General features: G+C 41.6%; 3 long non-coding RNA genes across 3 annotated transcripts; 1 reads left to right on the top strand and 2 right to left on the bottom strand.

The window, feature by feature from the left end:
- Positions 1 to 119: 119 nt before the first annotated feature.
- Positions 120 to 4,210, top strand: LOC110014918. Its single transcript, XR_002873162.1, has 2 exons — positions 120 to 223; positions 1,103 to 4,210. It is a non-coding gene; the product is annotated as an uncharacterized LOC110014918 (long non-coding RNA).
- A 2,478-nt stretch (positions 4,211 to 6,688) lies between these two features.
- On the bottom strand, positions 6,689 to 8,349 carry LOC111947343. Its single transcript, XR_002873157.1, has 2 exons — positions 8,065 to 8,349; positions 6,689 to 7,706 (listed from the first exon to the last, which is right to left on the bottom strand). It is a non-coding gene; the product is annotated as an uncharacterized LOC111947343 (long non-coding RNA).
- An 8,403-nt stretch (positions 8,350 to 16,752) lies between these two features.
- LOC110015020 lies at positions 16,753 to 17,516 on the bottom strand. The gene is made up of 2 exons (XR_002290075.1): positions 17,232 to 17,516; positions 16,753 to 16,873 (listed from the first exon to the last, which is right to left on the bottom strand). It is a non-coding gene; the product is annotated as an uncharacterized LOC110015020 (long non-coding RNA).
- Positions 17,517 to 25,060: the final 7,544 nt, after the last annotated feature.

The raw sequence follows: 25,060 nt of genomic DNA, 5'->3' as shown, positions 1-25,060 counted from the left end.
ACCAATCTCCTGCGGAGCTCGTGGCAAGGTGAGCGGCGGTCATCTGCTGGGAGGAAGACACACCCCCTCACGCGCGTGCGCGCGCGCGACCAGCCTTTTTTCTGCATCGTCGAGCGCCGCGGGCCGCTTCTGCTCTTTTTGCTTCTCGCGCTTAATAAGAAGCTCATCTTCATCACGAGACGACGAGCCGAACCGCGCTGTGAGGTCACGAGGGCAGGTGGAGGTAAGAGTCACGTGTCTGTCGGTTTATAACTTTGCTTTTTCTTTAAAAAAAAACACCGGTGGGAGAGCACGCGGACCTCCGCTGCTCAGGTGTCCGACAGGCAGGTGCGCGCGCGGAGGCCGACTTCCTATTAGGTTTTTCTTAAAAACATTAGCATGAAAAATACGTTTTAACTTTACAGGAATGAAAAAATAATGCGGGTAGACCCGCAGAGCACAAGTTTTTTTTTATTGTTGTTCATTGTTATATTAGGAAACCGCGCCTCGGTTATATATTTCCGATAAGGTCCACGTTAAAACGAAATATAATTAAAGTATTTTTCAATTTCAAATATTTGAATATTTCGAATGTTAGTATTAAATATTTTTATTTTTATTATCTAACATATCTCACTAATGATCTCGCAATTCTTTTCTTTATTTTAAATAAAAAATGTCTTAAAGCCTGCTCATTCTAAAGGGAAAGTACGCTTTTATTTGAATTCATTCATTCATTCTCATTTTTGATTCATTCTTGCAAATTTATTCTGACTAAATGTCAGAATAAATTTAGGAAAATTAAAGTAAATTGGGAAAATTAAAGTAAATTATTAGATGTATTTTACAAAGATTAATACATTTAATTTAAATAATAAAACAAGGTGTGGAATCAAAATGAGACATTTTTATTCGTATTAATAGAAATAAATCAATATGTACATGAAAACATGATGTGATAACATGTAAATGTTTTCTGGAATGATGGTAATATTTACATATTTCCATGTTAGCGCCGATCATGTGAAAGTGCATGAATATGTAATATATATTTAAATAAAATGCATGTGAGGATGTTTTCTTCACCCAAAGCCTTTTTGTCATCATTTCATTTCATATGCAGCGGAGCGTCCGCAGCCACGACCCCCCCAGAGGAGCGTGCGTCTCAACCTGAGGATCAGGAGCTGGAGCTCGGCGTGAAGGTCTGTGAAGCTCAGCTTCCTAATCAGAGGGGGAATACCTGAACCAGAGCAGAGCCGCCGCCGCACAGTCCCCCCATTGTGACGGCCCAACGGAGGAATGCGATTCAGCCGGAGATACCGAGGGACACCGGGGTTGTTGGGGGGCTAAGGTACACCAGGCCAGGGGGTGAGGAGGGGGAGGCGCAGCGAGGGAGGTGCTCTGTCAGGGGAAAACCTGGATTTGGATTTGTCAGCTTCACTAATCCAGCCTTTCAGGGAACGGAGTCCGGCGAACAGCCAGAGCAGAACCAGAACCTCAAAACCACAATGCGCGTTTTTTTATAGCAAAAATCAAACGTTTCCTCTGAAATCCACAAAAAGGGTCACATTACAGCAGATCCAGAAACTTTGAAAACCACAAACACAAACGTGTTTTGTCTTCTGCAAAACAATGAAAATTCACCCAAACGAAAGGAAGAAAACAAGCAAAAACAGGACAGAAGCAGAAACTCTACCTGTATGAACCTCACCGCTCACCTGGATGATCACAGAACAACAGGAGAGGTTTTCTGTCAAATTACTTTGAAACTTAAAGACAGTGGTAAAAAAAAAAATATTTTGATTAATCCTAACAGACATAAAAGAACTGCTTGAATTCCTGCCTGGTTTCAGGAAAACCGACATGTTTCAAGATTCAGGATCTCCTTCAGACGATTCCACAAAAATGAGCCATTTTACGTGACAATGGATCAAACCAAGTCCTGAAAGTCAGCATCTGATTTCTGTTGGGTGAATAAAAGCAAATCTTTAACATAAATACTATGGTAATGTCAGATTTGAAAGGAACAAAGACCTTTTCTTGTTTTTATGTTCTGAACCCAGTCTACCTATCAGTATATTTTAGTGAAAAATGAATTCAAAGTCATTTTTCTATGGAAAAAGCAACAAAAGGAGATTTGTTTTGAAGTTTTTAGACACATTTTCTGAAGCAAACTGTGACATTAAGGACAATCTAGTGCTACATTTCAGCTTAAATATTAAACACTTTAACTATTAATATGTTTGAGCAAAAAAAAAAACATTAAAATTTTTTTTTTATAAGATTAACCACTAAATTTGTAAAAGAGAAAAAAGAAGATTTCAGCTCCTGAAACAAACTGCGATCTAATTGTTCTTTTAAGAACCACTGATCAATATTAATGTTATGGAAATATTATTTTTTTCTATATATATTTATTGTCTTTTAACACATGAACATAAAAATAAACACACAAAAACACAATATTTGGCAAAGAGACAAATTACGTGGACAAGAAGTCATAATAAACCCATACAGCATCTAGAAGAGCATAGATTTAAAATAAATAAATAAATAAAATTAGCATTAGAACACAAATGCTCCCTTAAATATGGTGGCAATATCCGATTCTTTATATAACTTGAGATGTTCCCAGGTCTGAATAAAAATAACATAAAATAAAAAATAATAAGGCTTCATCTTTGTGATGCAGTCTACTCGTCAAATAACGGAGAGAAACATCGTTTAGTAGCATGAAGGGTTTTATCTGACCCATAAAAACCTAATCTGAAAACAAAACCAAGATTTTTTTACAGTCAGTACACGAACCGGATCAGCAAACGGGATATGAAATGTGTCCTAAAGACAGAAATGTCCACATTAAACATGGGCCAGTTGATCAGTTAGTTAACACAAAACTCCCTTAAAACCACTAGTTAACTTAAGTCAGATGATCTTTACTAAACTAAACTACTCACCCCCCCTTTTATCATCTTAAAGTTATCATCAGAAACAAAGATCCTGATGATAACAGTCTTTTTACTCTTTGATGACTACGTTTGAATGATTCAGTTTTAATGAGTCTTTTTTTTAACAAAGTTGTATTCATTTGTTTGTAAATTCAACTCTGTGGTTCTGTGGTTCTCTACCTGCTGGTTCCGGGTTGGTTAATTTAGTTAGCTGCAAATGAACAAATCAGCTTTTAAACATATTGACAATTAGTATAGTAATAATATACATTTTTTTTCTAATATTTAAAGCTTTACATTGTACATGTTTCCATAACAACATTAAAATATTGCTATAAAATGATTTTAGCTTTTGAATCAATAAGCAAAGAGGACAGTGGAATAAAAATGCAAAAAGAAAATAAAATGTTTTTTTCTACACCTAAATTGAGGACGTTTGCACCAGTTTGACAGTTGCAGCTGCTGCAACATCAGATCCTGCTGCATTCACGGCTCCTGAGGAGGACGGATCAGAACCGCCGCAGGTGTTCTGGGTCGTGTTCCTCCTCAGCTTTTCACTTCAGTTTGTCGCTGCTCTGAAGCACGAATGAAACATTTAGGGCTGGAGCTTAACTGTTAATGTGATTTTTTTTTTCTACATTTTTTTATGGAAGTTTCAAATCAAGCTTGAGGCTCTGAGTTGAATCAGAGTTCAGTAACTTCACTGGAAAAAGTCAGAGTTTAGACATTTTGTTGAAGGGTCATTCTGAAACCAAATCCAGTCTCATCTCTGAGCTTTTGAACATTTATTCTAAAGAAACTCTCAGGTTGTTTAAAAATGTTCCCAGAAAAATTATATAAAATTTGATACAACTTTTAAAAGCTGAAAAAGATCAAAAGTCTTCCTTAAAGTCCCCTTTCTACAGCCTTTTCTTAAAAACTGGACCGCTGTTTTTTCCAGGGTGACGGATCTGTGTTTGAGAAACGGTGTGTTCTTCTCCTAGGAAGAATGCTTTCACCATCTTCATTTTTGGGAAATGTTGTCTGATTTTCCACAGAGAAGAGGGATTTTGGAATGAGAGCCAGTGTGTTTGCGTCTCTTTGTGACGCATACACACACCTCCTGTAGGGGGCGCTGTTGTGTTGGACTCTGAGGATGGAGGTCGGCTGGAAGGAGGGCAGATTTCCTCCCAGCATCTCTGTTCATGTTGGAAATGTTTGTGAATGTTTGTACTCCAGGTATCTTTTGGACGACCAAATGACGTTCAAAAATAAACCATTTATTTAAAATATATATAAAATGACTTTTGGTTGTTTGTCTTCCTTGTATTTAATTGTATTCATGAGTTGTTTTTATGACATAACGTGTATGAAACATATTTTGGTAGCTTCTTCCAAATATGTGTTGCCATGACGACAGCCCTGCAGGGTCATTTCAGTGGAACCGATTTCTCCAGTTTGTCCACAGTAAGTCTAATAAGTTCCCCACAAATGAGTGCCGGCCTCCCTTCCTCTCCAAAACCACGAAGGGCAAAGACCTGATTGTCAACATCTGTTTTCCCTTTACCCCCCTGTTAGCGGGGGACGCCGCTGCCCTCAGGCCCCGCACGGCGCCACCCACCCGTCCATTCATCCGTTCGCTCGTCCGCCCGGACCAAAGCTCACTGAAGCCATCACCTCCACATGAAGATGCACGAGCGTTTCCCCGAGTGGCTCGCCAGCTGTCCCTGTGCCGCCGCCCTCGCCACATCAGCCATATTAAATGACTGTCTGCTGAACTGTGGAGCTGGTCTTCCCCTCGTTCTCTCTGCAGTCGGGGCGCCATGGAGGAGGGCTGCAGCTGCCTGGTCTCGTGCATTCCTGCCTTGTCCTGATTGCTGTCAGATGCTTTTTGTTCCAGCTGGTTGTGGGAGAACCACACATGTTCCCCCATTCTTACTGCTGTCAACACGCACGCTCCGCGCCGTAGGAAGTGTAAACAGGCTTTGAAAGCCACAGCAGGAACTTCTTTCAGCCTTCAGGGACAGCACACGAGTCATCGACATCTGACACACAAAATGAACCCGATCAGAACCAGAACTGGCTCAACTGTCAGTGTGGAAAAGCTGCCGGTGACTTCCAAAGGAAACACTGAGACAGTGATGAAAGTCTTCCGGGAATTCCCGGAAATCCGGGTTTTTGAGCAAACCGAACGTACTTTCCGGGAAATAAAGACCTGATCTCTACGGACAAATCGCTTTCCGGATTAAAAAATGGTCTGAAATCAGCTAATTTTAGCTTTATTTTCTATATTTCTCCGCAGATCGCTTCCTCTATGGTCGTGGCCATCTCTCGTCTTCCCGGCCTAATTGACCAATGACGGGACGTTTTAGTTGCTTTCAGATGCGTCGACGGGTCTGATTGGCTCTGTCTGCACCACGTGGTCAGCGTGACTTGCTTCCCTAGAGACCAAAACTGGCGGACCCACGCTAAACTTTCACAAACACATCTGAAGAGTTTGCGATCAAATTTGTGTTAAAATAATGGCAGGCATCGTCATTATTGAGCGTGGTCACGACCTCAGTTGTGAGAAGACGATAAAAAACAAATTGAAGTGGTCTTGGCTGGAAAAAAAAGATTTTTAAGGTAGTGTAGGTCAAATACTTTTTTGTTTAAAATAATCTCAAAACCACATTTTGAAATAATTTCAATTTTAGTTTTGAGTTTCAGTTTTTATTTTGAATACATTTCTTTATCTAATTTATTTGTATTTCCTAATTACCATGATTTAGTTCAGTATAGTTGACATTAATTATAAGTATTTGATGGTTTGGACCCGCACTCCCTTAAAAAATAATGTTTACAATATTTAGTTTAGTTTGTATGTTTGTTTTGATATTTCCCAGATTACTTAGTATTGGTGTTAAAGAATTGATGTATTATGTTATAGAATTAAAGTTTAAAGCAGATCCCATATTTTGATGTAATTATAGTTTGAGAAAACAGTGCAAGTGGATGTTGTACATCAGTCATTTCTAAAGCAGAAATAATGTATAAATAACTGAGGTATTTTCATAGAATATCATAGTTACTGGTGTTCTTTTTGCCATTTCGGGCTTTGATGTTACTATATTTTAGCAATTGTATGTTTTGCAGCTTTAAGGAAAAGCATAGATTGTAGGATTGTGTTACTTTGAGCAATTTTCCAAATTCTTTTTTGGGACCAGCAAGTCCTTAATGGAGAGTCAAACTAGGGGTTTGAATGACAAATCATGATGCTCCAATTAGTCTTAGTTTCTTGATAAAGAAGTGAATAACTAGCTGCCAGAATGCACCAGAATGCATCTAAGACCACGTATTTTTCCAAAATTTCGCTCTGTGCCCGCCATATCGCTCAAAGAAAAGTTCAGGGATTTTTTCCTTACCTGACTTTCATCACTGCTGAGATGAGACCCTAAGAAAGACAACCTGAGGTGCATTTCTCACCAAGATCTAGTTTAGATAGTTCTGACGAAAATGCTCGTCTTTCACTGCTCCTGATTCAACATAAATGCTTCCAAGAACTTTTACGACACAAAGCAAACAAGACCAAGAAATGACACCAAATAAAAACCTACAGTCTGAGGTCAGACCTTTCAAGTTTTGCTTCTTCAGGACACTGGAAAGTACAGACAAAAATGTGCTTCTTGAAACCGAAGCAATATAAGAGTCAAAGACGTCACACAGCTGAAGCTCCAGCTTTTAAACACGCAAGAAGTCTGCACAAATTCAGTGTACAGAACGTCATGGAAGAAGGAACAAAGGACAACATCAGGTCTTTTAATCAGAGACAAACATTCCAAGATCCCCTAAAGAAGACACCAAAGTCACCTGAAAGGGATCGTGGTCTTTTCACCTGAACATTTCAGATGTTCCTGAAATTCTCAGAAGTAGCTGCAGAGCTGAGAGAAAAACATCCTGGACTGAAAACATAGATCACATTCGTGGGCAGCCGTGGTAGGACGGTCGACCCATGTGTAGCACCTATGCTATTAGGCAGAGGTAGTCAAGCTATTGGACCAGATATAGGTTCGCACGGAGTGGTGTGTATTGAATAAAAGAGCCAAGAGTCAATACAAAGGTAGAATGGAAAAGAAAAAGCCGGCAGTTTACTGAATGATTGACAAACAACAATAAACATACAAATATGGTTCTTAAGTAATGTTAAGACACCTCTTCAACACCCTTTATGTTGTTTTTTTCTTTACTTCTTCTGTTAAAGTTCAAATAAAAGGTTTTGTTCAAGTTAATTTCAGTTTCAATCTATTTTACTTAAAGATGACCGGTCATTTGGTTTAAAGGGATTTTAGTTACAGAACTGAATTTATTTAACTTAAATTTAGTTTAAGCTTTCTTTTGAGTTCACTATATTTACCCTTTTCACTTTTTTGTAAATCAGTTTTGTCACTTTAAATTTACACCAAAAGTATCCTTTAAAGTTACAAAATATCAGATATCAAACAAAAGACAATTCAATATGCAAAGCAAACAAAGAACTGTTTTTCTAAATGTCCAATTGCTTAGCAAAATCCTTTAAAGTTTGTTAGCAGACGTATCCAGTTTTGGTAGTGCTCCTTTAAAGTATATTGGATCCACAGTTAGTGTTCAATCTCCTACCGCAACCTTGGCAGAGATTTTGTAGTAGTGAGGAAAAGTAAAGGACCACGTGATGCTCTACAGGCAGTCCGGATTATCGTGCTCCTTGGGTAGGCTCGCCATCCATGGATCAGGAGAAGTCCAGAACGTCTCCCAATTTCTCTCGGGGGGACTCAAAAACCTGGCCTGCAGGACAGGCCATAAAAATAATTTTAGTCCATATGCAAAATAAAACCACTCCAAAATGAAAGCGGAGCCGCACTAGAAGGCTACGTGACTCTTTAGAAACTTAAAATGGCGGCTGCTCTTTTTCCTTTTTCATACATCCAACTCTACTTGCAAAATTAGCTTCTTTTCACACAAAATATACCCAAAATACATCAAATAAAATACATTCATGTTTCGAAGTGTCAAAGAAAATTATAAATAACTCAAAAGTACTGTTTTGTCATCTTTTCACAACTTAAATTGGTCTCAACTGGGCTCGCCTCATCACGGCAAAACCTACGCCACAAAAGTAGGCAAAATACAAAACAAAACTCACCAAAACTCGTCTCGTAATGGCATAAAATCTTATTTGGCTCACACCCCTCTTCTGGTCTGGCTAGACAACAGGTTTGCACCGTTATTTTAGTTTTTCACCGTAGTTTTTCAGCTAATGGCTACTCTGCTGCGCGTGCTTGCTGTCTCTGCCCTAAACAGGCCTATCTCTCCGCTACGCAACGCACAGGTTGGGGAGGGCTCTTGAAAAACTTTAAACTTTATCGACAACAAAAACAATTTCTCTTTTTAAACAAAAATAGTAATAAAACCTATAAATTATTAATGTTAATACTTTTTATATTTTTATCCTCACAACTTTTAGCTGTTTTTATCATGTTGTTTATTAATATTTATTGACCTTTTTATATCATTTTAAAATGCTCTATTATTACTGAGTGTATTTGTAACGGGGGTTACATCCTCCCCTCCTTTTCTCATGCACGTCCTCGTACATGTTTCACACAGTTTCTATCTTTAACATCTTGGGAGCATTTAAAGAGTCAGTGAATGCTACTGCTAAGCTGTGAAATAGAGACTGGACTACAGTGACGAGTGGGTTACCTAGTTCAGGATAGGTCAGTCTCTGAGCAGGTTCCCTATGTCTGTTTGAACGTCTTAGGGGATCAGTGATAGTGTCATTAGTGTCAGTGGCGTTTGGGCACTGGTCTGTGTCAGTGACAATCTCTACGGGCATGTCAGAAATGTCTTTGGTTTGGCTGTCTGTTTCAGGGGACTCTTCAGGATCTACTTGAGGTAGGTTTTTTTCTTCAGGGTAAGTATCGACTTGGATATCTCCGTCAGTTTCGATTGGATTCTCTTCAGGTAAGTTTCTTTCTACAGGTTCGGTAAAGGACTCTTCTGGTGGGTTTGTCTCACTTGGTAAGTATGTCTCATCCGATAGTTGTTGACTCTCTTTAGCTTCAGCAGCTTTGGTTGTTTCCACTGGCGTTTGCCCTACAGCGGTTTCAGGGTTCTCTGTGTCAGGTGGGATGTAGGGACTTTTGGTTTCCACTACTAGATCATGATAATCGTAGTAATAGCCAGAATCAGAATCTTCACAATCGGACCCTTGTTCAACACTTTCTGTTTGTTGGCGTGTTTTGGGTCGCCTTGGTTTGTCTTTCACAATTTGTTCTGCTTCCTCTGGGCTAGCAGGAAGGAAACCGCATGGCAATAACAGGTCACGATGAAGGGTTCTTTGAGGACCGTCTCTTGTCTCTGGTTTAACAACATAGACAGGGAGGTTGTTTGATTGTTTCACAATGATGTAAACTTCAGGTTCCCAGCGGTCGGCTAACTTGTGCTTGCCTCGCATGCGAAGGTTTCTCACGAGCACTCTGTCGCCTTCCTTCAAGGTGGACTCAACAATGCATTTATCAAATCTTGCTTTGTTGCGACTGGCCGATATCTTTGCCATTTCAGTTGCTATTTTGTAGCTGGATTCGAGGCTTGACTTGAGGTTGCGAACGTACTCTGAGTGGGAACTTGGCTGATGGTCGACTGGCAGACCGAACGCGAGGTCGACGGGTAGCCGGGGCTGTCGGCCGAACATTAGTTCATATGGGGTAAACCCCGTCACCTCATTCTTTGTACAATTATAAGCATGTACTAAGGGTCGGACATGTTCGCGCCAGTGTGTCTTCTTGTGATTCTCCAGTGTGCCAAGCATGCCGAGGAGGGTCCTGTTGAACCGTTCAACAGGGTTCCCTCTCGGATGGTAAGGAGTAGTTCGGACTTTTCGAATACCAGCCAGCTGACAGAGCTCCTTTATCGTGCGAGACTCGAAGTCCGGACCCTGGTCACTATGAAGTCTCTCGGGAAAACCATAGTGAGAGATGAAGTTTTCCCAGAGGAATCGAGCAACTGTGCGCGCCTTTTGGTTTGGAGTTGGCAAGGCGAGCGCATACTTCGTGAAGTGGTCTGTAATCACTAACACATCCTTCGTGTTGCTCGAATCTGGCTCTAGACTTAGAAAGTCGATGCACACCAACTCTAGTGGACGGGTGACGACAATGTTCACGAGAGGTGCGGCTTTTTCTGGTCGGGCTTTGCGACGTGTGCAACGTTCGCAAGTCTTGACCTTGAGCTCAATGTCTGTGGCCATTTTGGGCCAATAGAATCGCTTTCTCACCAGGTCCCATGTCCTTTCGACACCTAAGTGTCCCATGTCGTCGTGTAAACTTTTCAGGACAAGGGGTCTCAACTCTTGTGGTAGCACGAGTTGATACTGCGTTTGTGCACTTTCTTGTCTGGTACGATAGAGGACTCCGTCTTTAAGGACTAACTTGTTCCACTCTCTTAGCAACAAGCCAAGTTCAGGAAGCTCATTTTTTGCAGTTGGTGGGGTTTTTTCCCCCAACGTTATCTGGTTGACTATTTCTCTGATGCTTGTATCAGCATGTTGTTTTTCTTTCAAGTCTGATGTTGTAAAGTGAGGAATGACTGGCAAACCACCAAGCTGGTTCTCCTCTTCATAGCTTTGGGGGACGGCTTGGGGAGTGAGAGCAAAAGACAGAACCAAAGGATTGTCAGTGATGGACTCTGCTAGTTCGTCTGTGGACTGGTGGACAAAGTGCTTTTCACAGATGGCTTTTATTATGCTCTGGTCAACAAGGTTTGAATGGTGTGTGTCAGGTAGGTGCCTTTGTGTGAACTGTTGGATTCTTTCCAGTTCTTTCTTGGACAGCATGTCGTCTGGTTGTGCGCTATGTGGGCGTCGGGATAGTCCGTCCGCGTCCTGATTTTGTTTTCCTGCCCTGTATTGCAGTTGGAAGTCAAAGGTGGACAGCGCAGCTAACCATCTGTAACTTGTAGCGTCAAGTTTTGCGGTGGTCAAGACGTACGTTAAGGGGTTGCTGTCAGTGATCACAAGGAAAGGGCGTCCGTAAAGGTAATCTTGGAATTTCTCGGTAACTGCCCATTTTAGAGCGAGAAACTCTAACTTGTGTGCAGGGTACTTAGCTTCACACTTTGACAACCCGCGGCTTGCGAAGGCGATCACACGTTTCTGACCTTCTTGTGTTTGGTAGAGGGCTGCCCCCAACCCTGAAGTGCTTGCGTCTGTGTGCAAGGTAAAGGGAAGAGTAGGGTCGGCAAACCCGAGCACTGGGGCACTTGTCAATTTTTCGATGATTTCGTCAAATGCTGTTTGACAGTCCACATTCCATCTTGCTCCAAAAGGATCTTTGGGGTTATGATATTGGGCTGTGCCGGCTTTGGCACTTGTCTTTTTATGCAGAGGTGGATATCCGCTCGTGAGTTGGTTGAGAGGTCGCATGATCTTTGAATAATCCTTTATGAATCTGCGATAGTATCCACAGAATCCTAAGAATGTCCGCAATTCCTTCAAAGTGTTTGGTTTTGGCCAGGTTTTGAGTGACGAGATTTTCTCAGGATCAGTCTCGATTCCTTTTTCTGAGATGATGTGGCCAAGGTACTTTACGGAGCTCTGGAAAAACCTGCACTTTTGTGGCGACAGTTTTAGACCATACTCTTTCAAACGACCCAGGACTTGCAAGAGGCGTTCTTCGTGTTCCTCCAAGGTTGAAGAGAACACTATTAGGTCGTCAAGGAACACAAGGGCTTGTTTCAGGTTGAGCTCTCCCACGCAACGCTCCATGAGCCTCTGGAACGTGCTGGGGGCATTTGTGATTCCTTGAGGCATTCTATTAAACTCAAAGAAACCGAGGGGGCAGACGAAGGCAGTTTTCTGTTTATCGGCCTCCTCCATTTCTATCTGATAGAAGCCTGATTTTAGGTCTAAGACCGAAAACCAGTGTGATCCACTTAAAGCCGAGAAAGACTCCTCGAGATTGGGTAAGGCGTACGAGTCTTTTACAGTCTGCAGATTTAACTTTCTGTAGTCAATGCATAATCTGACATCTCCATTTTTCTTGCGAACGACTACAATCGGGGACGAAAAGGGAGATTCAGACTCGCGAATGACTCCGGCATCGAGGAGCTGTTGCAAGTGGTTGCGTACTGCCTCCAAGTCTTGCGGATGTATCGGCCTGGCCCTGTGTTTGAAAGGTGTAGGGTCGCTGAGAGTGATGTGGTGCTTGATTTTTCCAGTACGACCAAAGTCAAGCTCGTGTTGGGCAAATACCTCTGGCATTGAGTTTAACTTGTCTGTTATTCTTTGTTTCCACTCACTGGAAATGAGGGAATCGCCAAAATCAAACTGGAGATTTGACTTGTTCTCAGATTTTGGATTCACTGTTTTATTATTTGCAGGCTGGACACTTTGGATAGCATGAATCTCTGCAATGATTGTCTTTGGGGTGAGTGTGATGGCATGATCAGATTCGTTCTTGAGGATGACTGGTATGCAGCGAGGGAACTTGGATGGGAGGGTTGCTAACCCTTCTTCGACAAGAAGGCCACCAGGTAAGGAGGTGGTTGTTGGCGCCTCAACAGTCACCCATTTTCCAGTTTCTGGTACTCTGCGAGTTATCGATCCTTCCAAAACTTTTGTTTGTCCAGCTCCAATAGTTTCACAATCAGTACTGTGGAGTCTGACTTCACCCAAGCCTGAATTAACGGAGTGTTTTTTCCTGGCTGCAAGTGTTTTGAGAACGACTTTGTACCCATATGGAACTGAATGTTTTTCTTTGGAATCTACAACCAATCCGTACTGCTCATACAAGATGTCCAAGGTGTTAGTACCTATCAGCAGCGAAGGTGAGTTGGAGCTTAAGTTGGGAACGATCAAGGCTAGTTTTGGCACTTCAATGTCTGCACCCAATGAACTCTTGGGGAATGTGATGGCAGTTTCGATAAAGCCAAGGTAGGGGACATTCTGGCCGTTCGCTCCTTCTACCTCCAGCAGGTCGTTTAAGCTGTGGACAGGTAAGTGAGACAGTTTTTCTTCGTAGAAGGATTGGGAGATCGTCGTTACTTGCGAGCCCGTGTCTAATAGACAGCTGCACACATGATCGTCAATGGCTACTTGGGCAGTGCACTTCGCTCCAACAAGACCTTTTGGAAGAGAAAGTGACATTTCAGCTTGTGTGTGGAAGTTCAAGACGCGTTTCTTTTCCTTGGGACTCTTTGTCTTTGGCTCAGCTCCAATTTGTCCCACAACTGGAGCCCTCTTTAGTTTAAAAAAGTAGGTTCTTGTCCATTCACTTTGTCCCATGCCATCTGCTTGTCTCTTAAGAGTTTCCTTTTTTCAGCAACTAGGGGAGAGTTTGGCTCATTTTCACACTGGGGCTTGATGTGCCCGTCCTCCCCACATCTGAAGCAGTACCAGGGCTTTGGACGATTTCTTGGATGAGGTTCTGATTTTTGTTCTGAAGGCTGTGGCTTTGGAGTTTTGAAACTTTCAGGGGGGACTTTTGTCTTGGTCGAGTTTGTGGATTTTGACTTGACTTTACTGTTTGAGTCTTTTTTGTTCTTTAGAGATGCAAGATGGGACTGCAGATTGGCGATCTGCTTCTTGAGGTCTTGTATTTCAGAAAGGGGGTCAACAGTTTTTGATGTATCTCGCTCTGGACTTTGGGACTGAGCGCCTTGGTAGTTGGAAAACACTTTTGGTTTTGTTGTATTCAAGTGCTGTTTCATGCGCGACATTTTCGCTGTGCGCCTTTTCTCAGCAGTCCGGAGCATGAGAAGGAGTTCGGAAAAGTTAGGTGGAATTTGTCTTTTCTGTTCGAGTTGGAGCTCTGCTATTAGCTCATTGTCCCAACAGCCTCTTATGAACTACTTTAACAGCTGCTTGTCTAGTTCACCAGCAGGAACACCACCTCTTATGAACGTGGTGTTCAGCATGACTTGAAGACGCTGGAGGTAAGACGATGGTGCCTCACCATTATTCTGCACAGTGTTCAAGTATTTGGCAAAGAGGTCGTCTCCATCTTCAACCGTACCGAAGGCAGAGTAGAGTATTTTCAAGTAGGTGGAAGGAGGTGACTCGGTAGGTATGTGCTTTACCAGATCGACAGCAGGTGAAGAGAGACTTTCCAAGAGCCTCCTGGATTTGCATGAATCAGGCTGTCTGGGGTCTTTTAAAAGGAGTTCCACACTCGAGCGTCAGCTCTCATAGTCGACTTCGTTGTTTGGGTGGGGACAGCGCCCTGAAAAGGGTCTCAATCTGAAAGGAGTGTTCATCTGAGCATCGAAGTCTTCAGTTCTCAGCACATGTTCCACTATTACTTTCTGAAGCTCTGGTGGGTTTACTTCAGAAGGTTTTAGAGTGGGTGTCTTAACATTGACCTGCACTTGTGGGGGATTCTCAACTGGAGCTTGGATCAGTGGGTGGACTGGTTCAAGAGTTGGTGGGTTCTCTTGCAGAGGACTGAGAGGAGCATTCGTGTCAGGGACTTGGGGTGAGTCCTGGCGGTCACCTGAGTCATTTTCGTCAGGGTTAACTACTTGGCTTATAGAGGAAAGTTCGTCTCTCAGTAAGTCTGCAAAGTCTTTACCTGTCAGTCTTGCAATGTCTCTCAGTTCAGTCAGGTAAGTCTGAGTAGCTGTCTTGCTAACTACGGGGCTGTAAACTGAGCTTAACGCTTCGACAAGGTAAAGTATGTCAGGTTTGTTCTTGGGTGAGAATCTGTATGGCAGTAAGCTAGATAATGCCTGGACTGGTGCATTGGACACGTACTCAAGAAAGGACTGCTTGCCCTTTTCTGGACACGGGGGATCTACAGGTACCATTGTCTGAATGGACCCATATTGTTTGAGGAAGTCAAAAAGCTCTTCATCAGATTCAGTGTCAGTTAAACCAGTAATAAGAAGTGAGTTCGGTATCTTAACATTACTTCGTTGCACGGCTTCCATTTTTTGTTCAGTTCTTAGTCAAATTTGGGCTCTGAAAATTATTTACGAACCACTCCTGGCTGGCTCGCCAAGAATTTGTAGCACCTATGCTATTAGGCAGAGGTAGTCAAGCTACTGGACCAGATATAGGTTCGCACGGAGTGGTGTGTATTGAATAAAAGAGCCAAGAGTCAATACAAAGGTAGAATGGAAAAGAAAAAGCCGGCATTTTACTGAATGATTGACAAACAACAATAAACATACAAATATGGTTCTTAAGTAATGTTAAGACACCTCTTCAACACCCTTTATGTTGTTTTTTTCTTTACTTCTGTTAAAGTTCAAATAAAAGGTTTTGTTCAAGTTAATTTCAGTTTCAATCTATTTTACTTAAAGATGACCGGTCATTTGGTTTAAAGGGATTTTAGTTACAGAACTGAATTTATTTAACTTAAATTTAGTTTAAGCTTTCTTTTGAGTTCACTATATTTACCCTTTTCACTTTTTTGTAAATCAGTTTTGTCACTTTAAATTTACACCAAAAGTATCCTTTAAAGTTACAAAATATCAGATATCAAACAAAAGACAATTCAATATGCAAAGCAAACAAAGAACTGTTTTTCTAAATGTCCAATTGCTTAGCAAAATCCTTTAAAGTTTGTTAGCAGACGTATCCAGTTTTGGTAGTGCTCCTTTAAAGTATATTGGATCCACAGTTAGTGTTCAATCTCCTACCGCAACCTTGGCAGAGATTTTGTAGTAGTGAGGAAAAGTAAAGGACCACGTGATGCTCTACAGCAGGGGTCGGGAACCTATGGCTCGCGAGCCATATATGGCTCTTTTAATGATCACATGTGGCTCGCAGACAAATCTTTAATTATAGATTTTTTTTTTTCATTAGACCAGTCCTTCTCGGGCGCGCTGCGATGCCAGAGGCGCGCAGTAGTAGCAGTGCTTAGAGAGAGAAATCTGCGCCAGCGCTATCAGTTACTATTATCTATTATTTCACAGAGTTTGTACCAGCTGGAAACCTGTGAATTGACGTGCCTAAAACTACGCGCTCCCGTCTCTGAGAAAGAGCGCGCAGATGCGGGGACGGGATGTGTGAGGGAGAAAGCAGAGGGTGGGGGTGAGGGGTTGTGGGGACCGGCAGCAGGTGAATCGCGCTGGGATTGTAAAAACGTAAAACCCACTGCCCGTCACTCACTGCAGCGTGTGAGTGTGTGTTTGTCTCCCCGTCTACATGTGAGCAGTCTTTCTCACATCTACAGAACATTCAGACCTACGATCACGTTTAAAGTCTCAACGCCTGCATGAAGCAGAAACTCACCACGTATCAACCAGACTAGACCATCAGCAAAACTACCACGAGAAATACTCATCATTTATTAGCAACAGAATAACAATGTTATTAAAAAGAATCCACAGACTTATTGTCCTTTAAAAGTGTTGAAATTATATCAAATGCACACATTCACCTGTATATTTAGTTTTAAACAAATTGTCGCGGACTGAGTTGGATGGCTGTTGGGCCGCGTTGAAAGTTCTGGAGTTCATTGAACGCGTCAAGCAGAGATCTGATTGGCTCTCAGTTCTGTCGCTCAGCCTGTTGTTAGGTAGTTTGGACCAATGGGGTTCAGCTATGGGCCGAATAAGGGAAATGGGAGGGCTGCAGCGGGAGCAGGGGAATATAAAGTTGGGAGAAGCGCACTCGTCTCGGCGGGAGAGATTCAGGAGTTGCTGAATTAATTGAACGGCGTTTGTTGCGGTCTGCAGTAATCGGAATAAAGAACTTTAAAAGAGGTTAAGTCTCCATGCCTCAGTGTGGGGAAGGGACACTACATTATTGTATGGCTCTTTCGAAATTACATTTCAAAATATGTGGCATTTATGGCTCTCTTGGCCAAAAAGGTTCCCGACCCCTGCTCTACAGGCAGTCCGGATTATCGTGCTCCTTGGGTAGGCTCGCCATCCATGGATCAGGAGAAGTCCAGAACGATCCGGTCCGGAACCGTCTCCCAATTTCTCTCGGGGGGACTCAAAAACCTGGCCTGCAGGACAGGCCATAAAAATAATTTTAGTCCATATTCAAAATAAAACCACTCCAAAATGAAAGCGGAGCCGCACTAGAAGGCTACGTGACTCTTTAGAAACTTAAAATGGCGGCTGCTCTTTTTCCTTTTTCATACATCCAACTCTACTTGCAAAATTAGCTTCTTTTCACACAAAATATACCCAAAATACATCAAATAAAATACATTCATGTTTCGAAGTGTCAAAGAAAATTATAAATAACTCAAAAGTACTGTTTTGTCATCTTTTCACAACTTAAATTGGTCTCAACTGGGCTCGCCTCATCACGGCAAAACCTACGCCACAAAAGTAGGCAAAATACAAAACAAAACTCACCAAAACTCGTCTCGTAATGGCATAAAATCTTATTTGGCTCACACCCCTCTTCTGGTCTGGCTAGACAACAGGTTTGCACCGTTATTTTAGTTTTTCACCGTAGTTTTTCAGCTAATGGCTACTCTGCTGCGCGTGCTTGCTGTCTCTGCCCTAAACAGGCCTATCTCTCCGCTACGCAACGCACAGGTTGGGGAGGGCTCTTGAAAAACTTTAAACTTTATCGACAACAAAAACAATTTCTCTTTTTAAACAAAAATAGTAATAAAACCTATAAATTATTAATGTTAATACTTTTTATATTTTTATCCTCACAACTTTTAGCTGTTTTTATCATGTTGTTTATTAATATTTATTGACCTTTTTATATCATTTTAAAATGCTCTATTATTACTGAGTGTATTTGTAACGGGGGTTACACATGGTCGTAACATTGTAGGTTCAATTCCTGCCTTGCACACCTATGTGACAAAGGGTCCTTGGGGATGACACTGAACCCCACCTTACCTCTGGTGGTAGGTTGGCGCTAGTGTTCAGCAGCGGAGTGTGTGAATGTGTGTGTGGCTGGGTGAATGGGTCTGTGACTGTAAAAGCGCTTTGGGCCTTGTAGGTAGAAAAGCGCTATATAAGTACACGCCATTTACATTCAACATAATACATGTTTAGATGACAAAGTCTAAAAATGCTCTGGTCATCTTTGATCTGTTGTAAAAGTGTTCCCAGTGGACTTTTCATTATGATGACGCCATTTAGCCAAAGTCAATAAACCTCTGTCGTTTAATAGGACTTAGTTTCTGCAGAGCAGCATGAGTTCATTAGAAATTCCCCTCTGAGTTGTGGGCGGGACTGTTGGCGTGGAGTGAGCCTGTCCTCCTTTTTTCATCTCTCATCTGTTTAAACTCTCCTGCTAGCTTACAGCCCCCCACAACAGTTTTGATCCAGATTCCAAACGAGGAAAACAGAGACGTTTGTCTGCAGGTGAATGCATCAGAATGGAGCAGAGCAGAGAGCTGGCTGCCCGCTGGCTGTAGCTTCTATTTAAAACACCTACAGGCTTTTTCAAACAGCTTTTTTTTCTGATTCAGAACAATTGGAATAAATCGGTTTTTGAATAAATAAATCGTTTATGTTCTCCGTCATGGTAAAAATGCTCCATGAACATGTTAAAAACACAATTTTATTGAAGTGGGTCTTCAAGAGAAAAAGGTTTTTCTTATTCATTCATTCATTTTCTTCTGTTTATTCCCTTTCGGGGTCACAGGGCTGCTGGAGCCTATGCGGCCACTTATGGGCGAAGGCAGGGGGCACCCTGGACAGGTCTGTCGCAGGGTAGAGTGTCCACAATCACACACCCACACCCAGGGACAATTTAGAGTACACAATTAACGAATGAAGCATGTTTTTGGACAGTGGGAGGAAGCCGGACTCCCCGGAGAAAACCCACTCATGCATGGGGAGAACATGCAAACTCCACACAGAAAGGCCCCCCATTGATGTTCTGTTTCAGGTCACCCAGCCGGGACTTGAACCAGCTGTGAGGCAAGAGCGGTAACCACTGAGCCACCGTGCAGCCCTGTAATTTATGTTTTGCGTCATATTAGTGAGTGGAGGATGGGTTCTCACAGAATTAATATTTTTTTCAGTGGATTTGGTATAAAGGAGTTAGACTTTTGAGGTTAAGAAAAATATAGAAATAAAAATGTAACTTATTAACATTTTACTGACTCCTTCCTCTGGTTTCCACATTCATGAAGAGAGATGAGCATGGTGTTTGCAGATGTTGGGTGTCAGCATTGGAAAGTTACATCTGTTGGATAATGACTTCTCAGGGATCGCCGTGTTCGGCTTCACAAACTGTAAAATCAACCTGTAGCAGATGTAACCTGATGATTAGAAACACACTGCAGCCGTCAGCAGAAACAAAGCTGGAGAACAATGACCTCATTGATCTGCAGACAAAAAAACAGCAGGAAAACCTCTGCAAACACACAAACACGAAGCAACAAACAAGATGTTCTCCTAATCGGTAAAGTCTGAGCTTCAACCTACTCTCTGCTGCACACGAATCCCTCATTTTCCTGCACAAGAGATTCTGAGGAGCAGAAGCTCTGATTTCTGTCTCACAAGAGCAAAAGAAACCACAAATACCGCAAGAGCCACCTTTAGTCCCTGATCTAGCAAGAGCCAAACCCGTGGAGGGATTACCACGGCTATGTGACCTTTACCACGAGGACTTTTACCTGTGAAGAAATCATGTAAATAAAGTATGTTAGCAAAGTCCTTTACATTTTTAAATGGAGGCTTTTCTCTAATTAGCTCACATTAGAAGGATTTTTTAAGCTACGTTTACACCGGGGCACGTGACACGCATTCAAGTACACGCTAAAAGCACAATCTTAAATGCATGTTTAGCCTACGGTGTTCACACTGGACAAGCAGGGAGGGGCTTCCTTTTACTCTTTACTATAGCATGTCCACCACCTACAGTTGGTAGAGGCCTAGTGTAAAATGACAAAGCGCTGTGAATCTGGTGAATGTAGCTCCAGGCTTTGTCTTTCACAGCCCTATTCTGATTGATGAAAGATTTGGTTCCTTAGAATTCCACAAACCGCCCATATTAATTTCCCCATCATGATTGATTTTCAGACAGTTGACACTTCCGTGACTTAAAGGGGACGTCACACATACGTCACCACCAAATCAGAGTCCCTGATTGGTCAAACTTTAACCTGGTTTAACTTGCAACAAGTGTTCAATAGTGACGCGGGAGCGCAAGAGTTTTGAACTGAGAAGCCCGAAATGCGTGTTTCTACATGTTTACATAGACGAGTCATTTAAAGTTGGCGCTTGAACACGCGTTGCTAAGGGCGGTGTGAGCGTAGCTTTAGACACCTGCTTGCTTTTCTAAGGAATTCACCAACATCCCACCCCACCAAGAACATTTGTCTCATTTCTTGCTGAAAAATATGATGAGACACAACAGGTAACTTTTGTCTGAGGTGAAAAGGATTTCTGTCAGAAAAAAACGTCTAAATCAAAGACAGAAGTTTATTTTTGATGCGTTAGCAAGTTTTATTTACATGTGTAGGGATTGAGTTTTGTTCTTGCTCATGTTTTTGGTTTTTATTTTGTCAGTCACTCCAGTTTCAGGTTCATGATCCACGGCTGTCTTCAGTTCAGTTAATTACTCTCAGCCTATCTAAGTGCCTTGGTTTCTGTTCATCCTTGCCAGGTCATCTGCTCTGTTGTGTTGCACTTTAGGTTCTCCCCATACTTTTGTCATGTTTCAGTTTGTTAATGTTTTATTTCCTGTCGCCAGTCCTGGGGGGTATTCCAGAAAGCAGGTTATGCTAGCTCCCACGGTAAGTTTGAGGCTAAGGAAGTTGATAACCTCAGCTTTCGGTTCCAGGAATGGAGGTATGTTTCAGGGTAGGTCAAGTTACCATGGCAACTCATGCTCTGAACATAACCTGGTCCGGAGCAGGTTTAGTTGAAGATTAGTTTGTTTACAGAGAGGTGAAACAGCATGGCGTGTCCATTTGATGATTTAGTGGATGAAAAAGCTCAGATAATACTTTTTCCACCATGAGAGGGTGATAAGACCACATATGGATGTTGGAAAGATAAACTTTTTTACTTTGATCTAACTTAATTATTTGCTTCAGTTAAGATAAATCATTTTTTGTTTGGTCACCTTAAAATAACACATAGTTTTCAGACAATTATTTTCCTTTCGTTCAAATTAATTCAATTAAGTAGGTGTAACTTTGATGCTGCTGTTAGATCGGCACCGCAAAGGATTCTGGGATATCATTCCCTTTGCCTGTCTGGACGGATTTGGGTTTAAGTGTTGGTTTTTTACAAAATGTGTTTAGTTGTATAGCTGTTTTATCGTGTTTCACCGTGTTTTGCCGAGCTATTTTGTCCTACTATGCTTAAGTCTCTGCACCATGAGTAAGAGTATAGTAGAGGATGATGAGTTTATATAGCATCTCTACCACCGTTACTTGTTATGACAGTGATGGAATATTCTGTGATTAATTTTTGCACTCGGTGCATTTTTTTCCGTTCTTTTTATTGTTATAAAAATGAGCATATCTGCCGGCTCAAACTTAGACATATGAAAGTTCAAGAAATGTAAGTAATTAAGATGGAAAAAAGATTAATGAAGTAATGTGACATTTAGTTAGATAAATACGTAAATTTGAGTTGTATAAACAATTATTGAGTTTGAATAAATTTAACTAAATTATCTTTCAGCCATGTTACTTTTTTGATGGACTTATAATTTCTATCCGCCGTCATTAAAATCTCTGACTCCGTCTCACTTCCGTCTCAAGTGTCGCGCTTTTTTTTTTTTCTCCACGCGTTTCCATGGTGACTCCAGAAATCGGCGATTTATTGAGAATGTCTTTATGTACCTACTGTGCACGAGCGTTAACCCAGGGTTACCAAGTCGAGCGTAATTACGCCAACTCATATCCAGTCTTTTGGAACCGACATACCCAGAGTAAGCAAGTTCAGGCGGATTTCAGCCAGAGTTCAGGCTTAAAGTCAGGCTAGTTTAAACATGCTTCCTGGAATACCCCCCAGGTCCTGGTGCATTTTGGGTCCTCCACCACCAGTTCCTGACATCAGTGTTTATGAGTCACCACAGAGCAGGCCCAGTTTGGAATATTTGTGGCAACAAAACCAGAAAGATTCATGATGACCATTAAATAAATGATTTCAAAAAATATATATGCTTTTTTACCTTGGTGACAAAACACTTTGTTCAAATTTGCAGATGAGGAGTTACAGTATGATGGCTTGTGTGTTCATTCAGCTCAGACTTTCACTCCACCACTGAAGTTAAACCTTTGACCCCAGAGCTCCTGCAGGTGCCTGGTGACATGACCTTTGAACTACTGTAACTCATCTGCCTAATTCCAACAGATTCTGACGTACAAAAACGGGGCTTATACTTTACCACCCAAAGCTGTTTTTTTTCATGTCAGAATCCGTTGGAATTATTTTGATTCCCTAAACAGTTGAGTTACGGTAATTCAAAGATTTGTCAACATTAAAGGGTTAAGTCCAGCTTTCACCTTTCAATCCATCTTTAGTTTTAAAGTAATTTACTGCTTGTGGTTAAGGCCAAAAAACTAAACTAGGATCCATCCATTTTTATAAAACCCGCTGTGTTCGGGGTTGCTAGGCTGCCGGAGCCCGTCCCAGTTACAGTTTGGGTCCACCCTGAACAGGTCGTCAGTCTGTTGCAGGGCCACAAAATCACACACACTTAGGGACAATTTAGAGTCAACAATAAACAATAAGGAAGGTCAACTTGACATCCATAAACTCCTGGCAGCTGTTTCTTAACTTTACACGCCGCTCATCATTACATTTCAATTCTGAACCAATGATTGAACTGCTGCTGTCTTCTAAGCCAATCAAAATCACATTTTTGTCCATAAATTCATGGATGCTTCTCTCACAGTATTCCAAACAGTTGTCAGCGACCTTCTCTACCAAACAAATTGGATTCTTCTGTTTTTCTGAAACAATGGTGTATGGAAGCGATTCTGTAGCATAATTAAAAATAAAAGGCAAAACCAGAAATGCTTTTTCATTTTCAAAATGAAGCTGCATTTTTTGACTCAAAATTTAAACAAAAAAGCAATCCACCAAAATGCTTTTTCATTTTCTTCTTCAACACAGCTTATTCTGTCACTTAATTAAAATGATAATTGAAATAGTATTTGACATTTCATTTTCAAAAAGTTCTCTGGTAAATGTGTAGCAAAATTCATTTGGAAATGTTTAATGTGACAATTAAAATGGATTAACAGAAATGCTTTTTCATTTTCAAAATGTGACGACATCAAATGACTCAAAATTAAACTGAAAAATCAATACTCAAAAAATGCTTCTTAGTGCGGTGCAGAAAGCCCAATAGTTAACTAGTGAGCACAATATTATTTTTACTAACTCACTTTGTGCTTCCTCATAAAAGCTGCTAGTGAACTAGTGAAGAGCTAAGTGACAGGTAGTTAACTAGTGTTAATGAGGAGAAGTGATGTAATCCAGAAAAAGTCCTCCCATCGGCTCAGCAGCAAAGATCCAGGATTAACCTTTTCAGTCCTGGTGTTTTTCACTGTTAGTAATTACAGTCCAGTGCTCTTTTTTCAATTATTCTTTCAGAATAAGGAGAAATATGTGAAGATTACAATATGTTAACAATAACCTGGACATAATGTCCTTGTGGACAGGCAGGAAAAGAGGAAGAGGAGTCCTTTAAAAAAATCCTGGATCTGCGTAGTCACTCCCACAATACTAATCAATTGTTTTTCTTGACCCATTTCTTACATTTTCCAAAACAAAAAACTGTGAAAATGTGTCCATAACTTCTAGAGGCAAGTTGCTGATCAAACACAGAACCCTGTTACAGGCATCATACAGATTCACATTCTGTGTTTTTGAACTGCTAAAGGAAAAAAAGGAAGCAAACGTTACAGAGAGGGCTGCAGCAGTAGTGCTGGTGGAATGTGATGGCATGTTGCTTGAAAGAGACAGAATGATTATTTATTATTATTGGAAGAAATTCACATTCACGATAGTCTTTAAATGAAGGCTTGTGTGACTTAACCTGACTCTTATTTTTTTAACAATACGGTCAGATGTCAAATAAAGTAAAAACAGAGTGTATAATTCAGAGAAATCCGTCATATTTAGGAAACCAAACAACTGTTTTGTTCCATGTTTTTGTTGGATATTGTCCACTCCGAGTTGTGGCCGAGCATCCATGCAGCCAGCTGCTCTGCTGCTGTGTGTCCAAACATGCTGAACATGTGTGTGTGTGTGTGTGTGTGCACGCTTTAACCATCGTCCATGAGAACCATCTGTGTCCTCGTGCCTCTGAGCCAAGGCGTTTGGTTGAAGCAGTGGGCCCCGTCGGTTCTTTTCTCTGGTAAAAAGGGTCCGAATAGACAGACGTTCACCAAAGATTCAGGACAAACATTTGCTTTAAGGCAGGGGTCGGGAACCTTTTTGGCCAAGAGAGCCATAAACGCCACATATTTTTAAATGTAATTTCAAAAGAGCCATACAATAATGTAGTGTCCCTTTCCCACACTGAGGCACTGATACTTAACCTCTTTTAAGGTTCTTTATTCTGGTTACTGCAGACCGCAACAAACGCCGTACAATTAATTCAGCAACTCCTGAATCTCTCCCGCTGAGACGAGAGCACTTCTCCCAACTTTATTCCCCTGCTCCCGTTCCAGCCCTCCCATTTTCCTTATTCGGCCCATAGCTGAACCCCATTGGTCCAAACTACCTAACAACAGGCTGAGCGACAGAACTGAGAGCCAATCAGATCTCTGCTTGATGCGTTCAAGAACTCCAGAACTTTTAACGCGACCCAACAGCCACCCAGTCCAAGTCAGTATGCTACGATATGTTTAAAACTACATATACAAATGTCTGTATTTGATGTAATTTCAACATTTTTAAAGTACAATAAGTCTGTGGATTCTTTTTAATAATATTGTTATGCTGTTGCTGATAAATGAGGCGTTGAGACTTTAAACGTGATCTTAGGTTGGTCTGAATGTTCTGTAGATTTGAGAAAGACTGATCACATGCAGACGCGGTGCCAAACACACACACCCACGCTGCAGTGAGTGACGGGCAGCGGGTTTTACGTTATTACAATCCCTGCGCGATTCACCTGCTGCCTGTCCCCACAACCCCTCAGTCACACCCCCCCCCCCCCACCACCCTCTGCTTTCTTCCTCACACATCCCGTCCCCGCATCTACGCGCTCTTTCTCAGAGACGGGAGCGCGCAGT

Source organism: Oryzias latipes, chromosome 4 (assembly GCF_002234675.1).
Source record: "Oryzias latipes chromosome 4, ASM223467v1".
NCBI classification, from domain to species: Eukaryota; Metazoa; Chordata; class Actinopteri; order Beloniformes; family Adrianichthyidae; genus Oryzias; species Oryzias latipes.
This window is presented reverse-complemented; position numbering and strand designations above follow the sequence as displayed.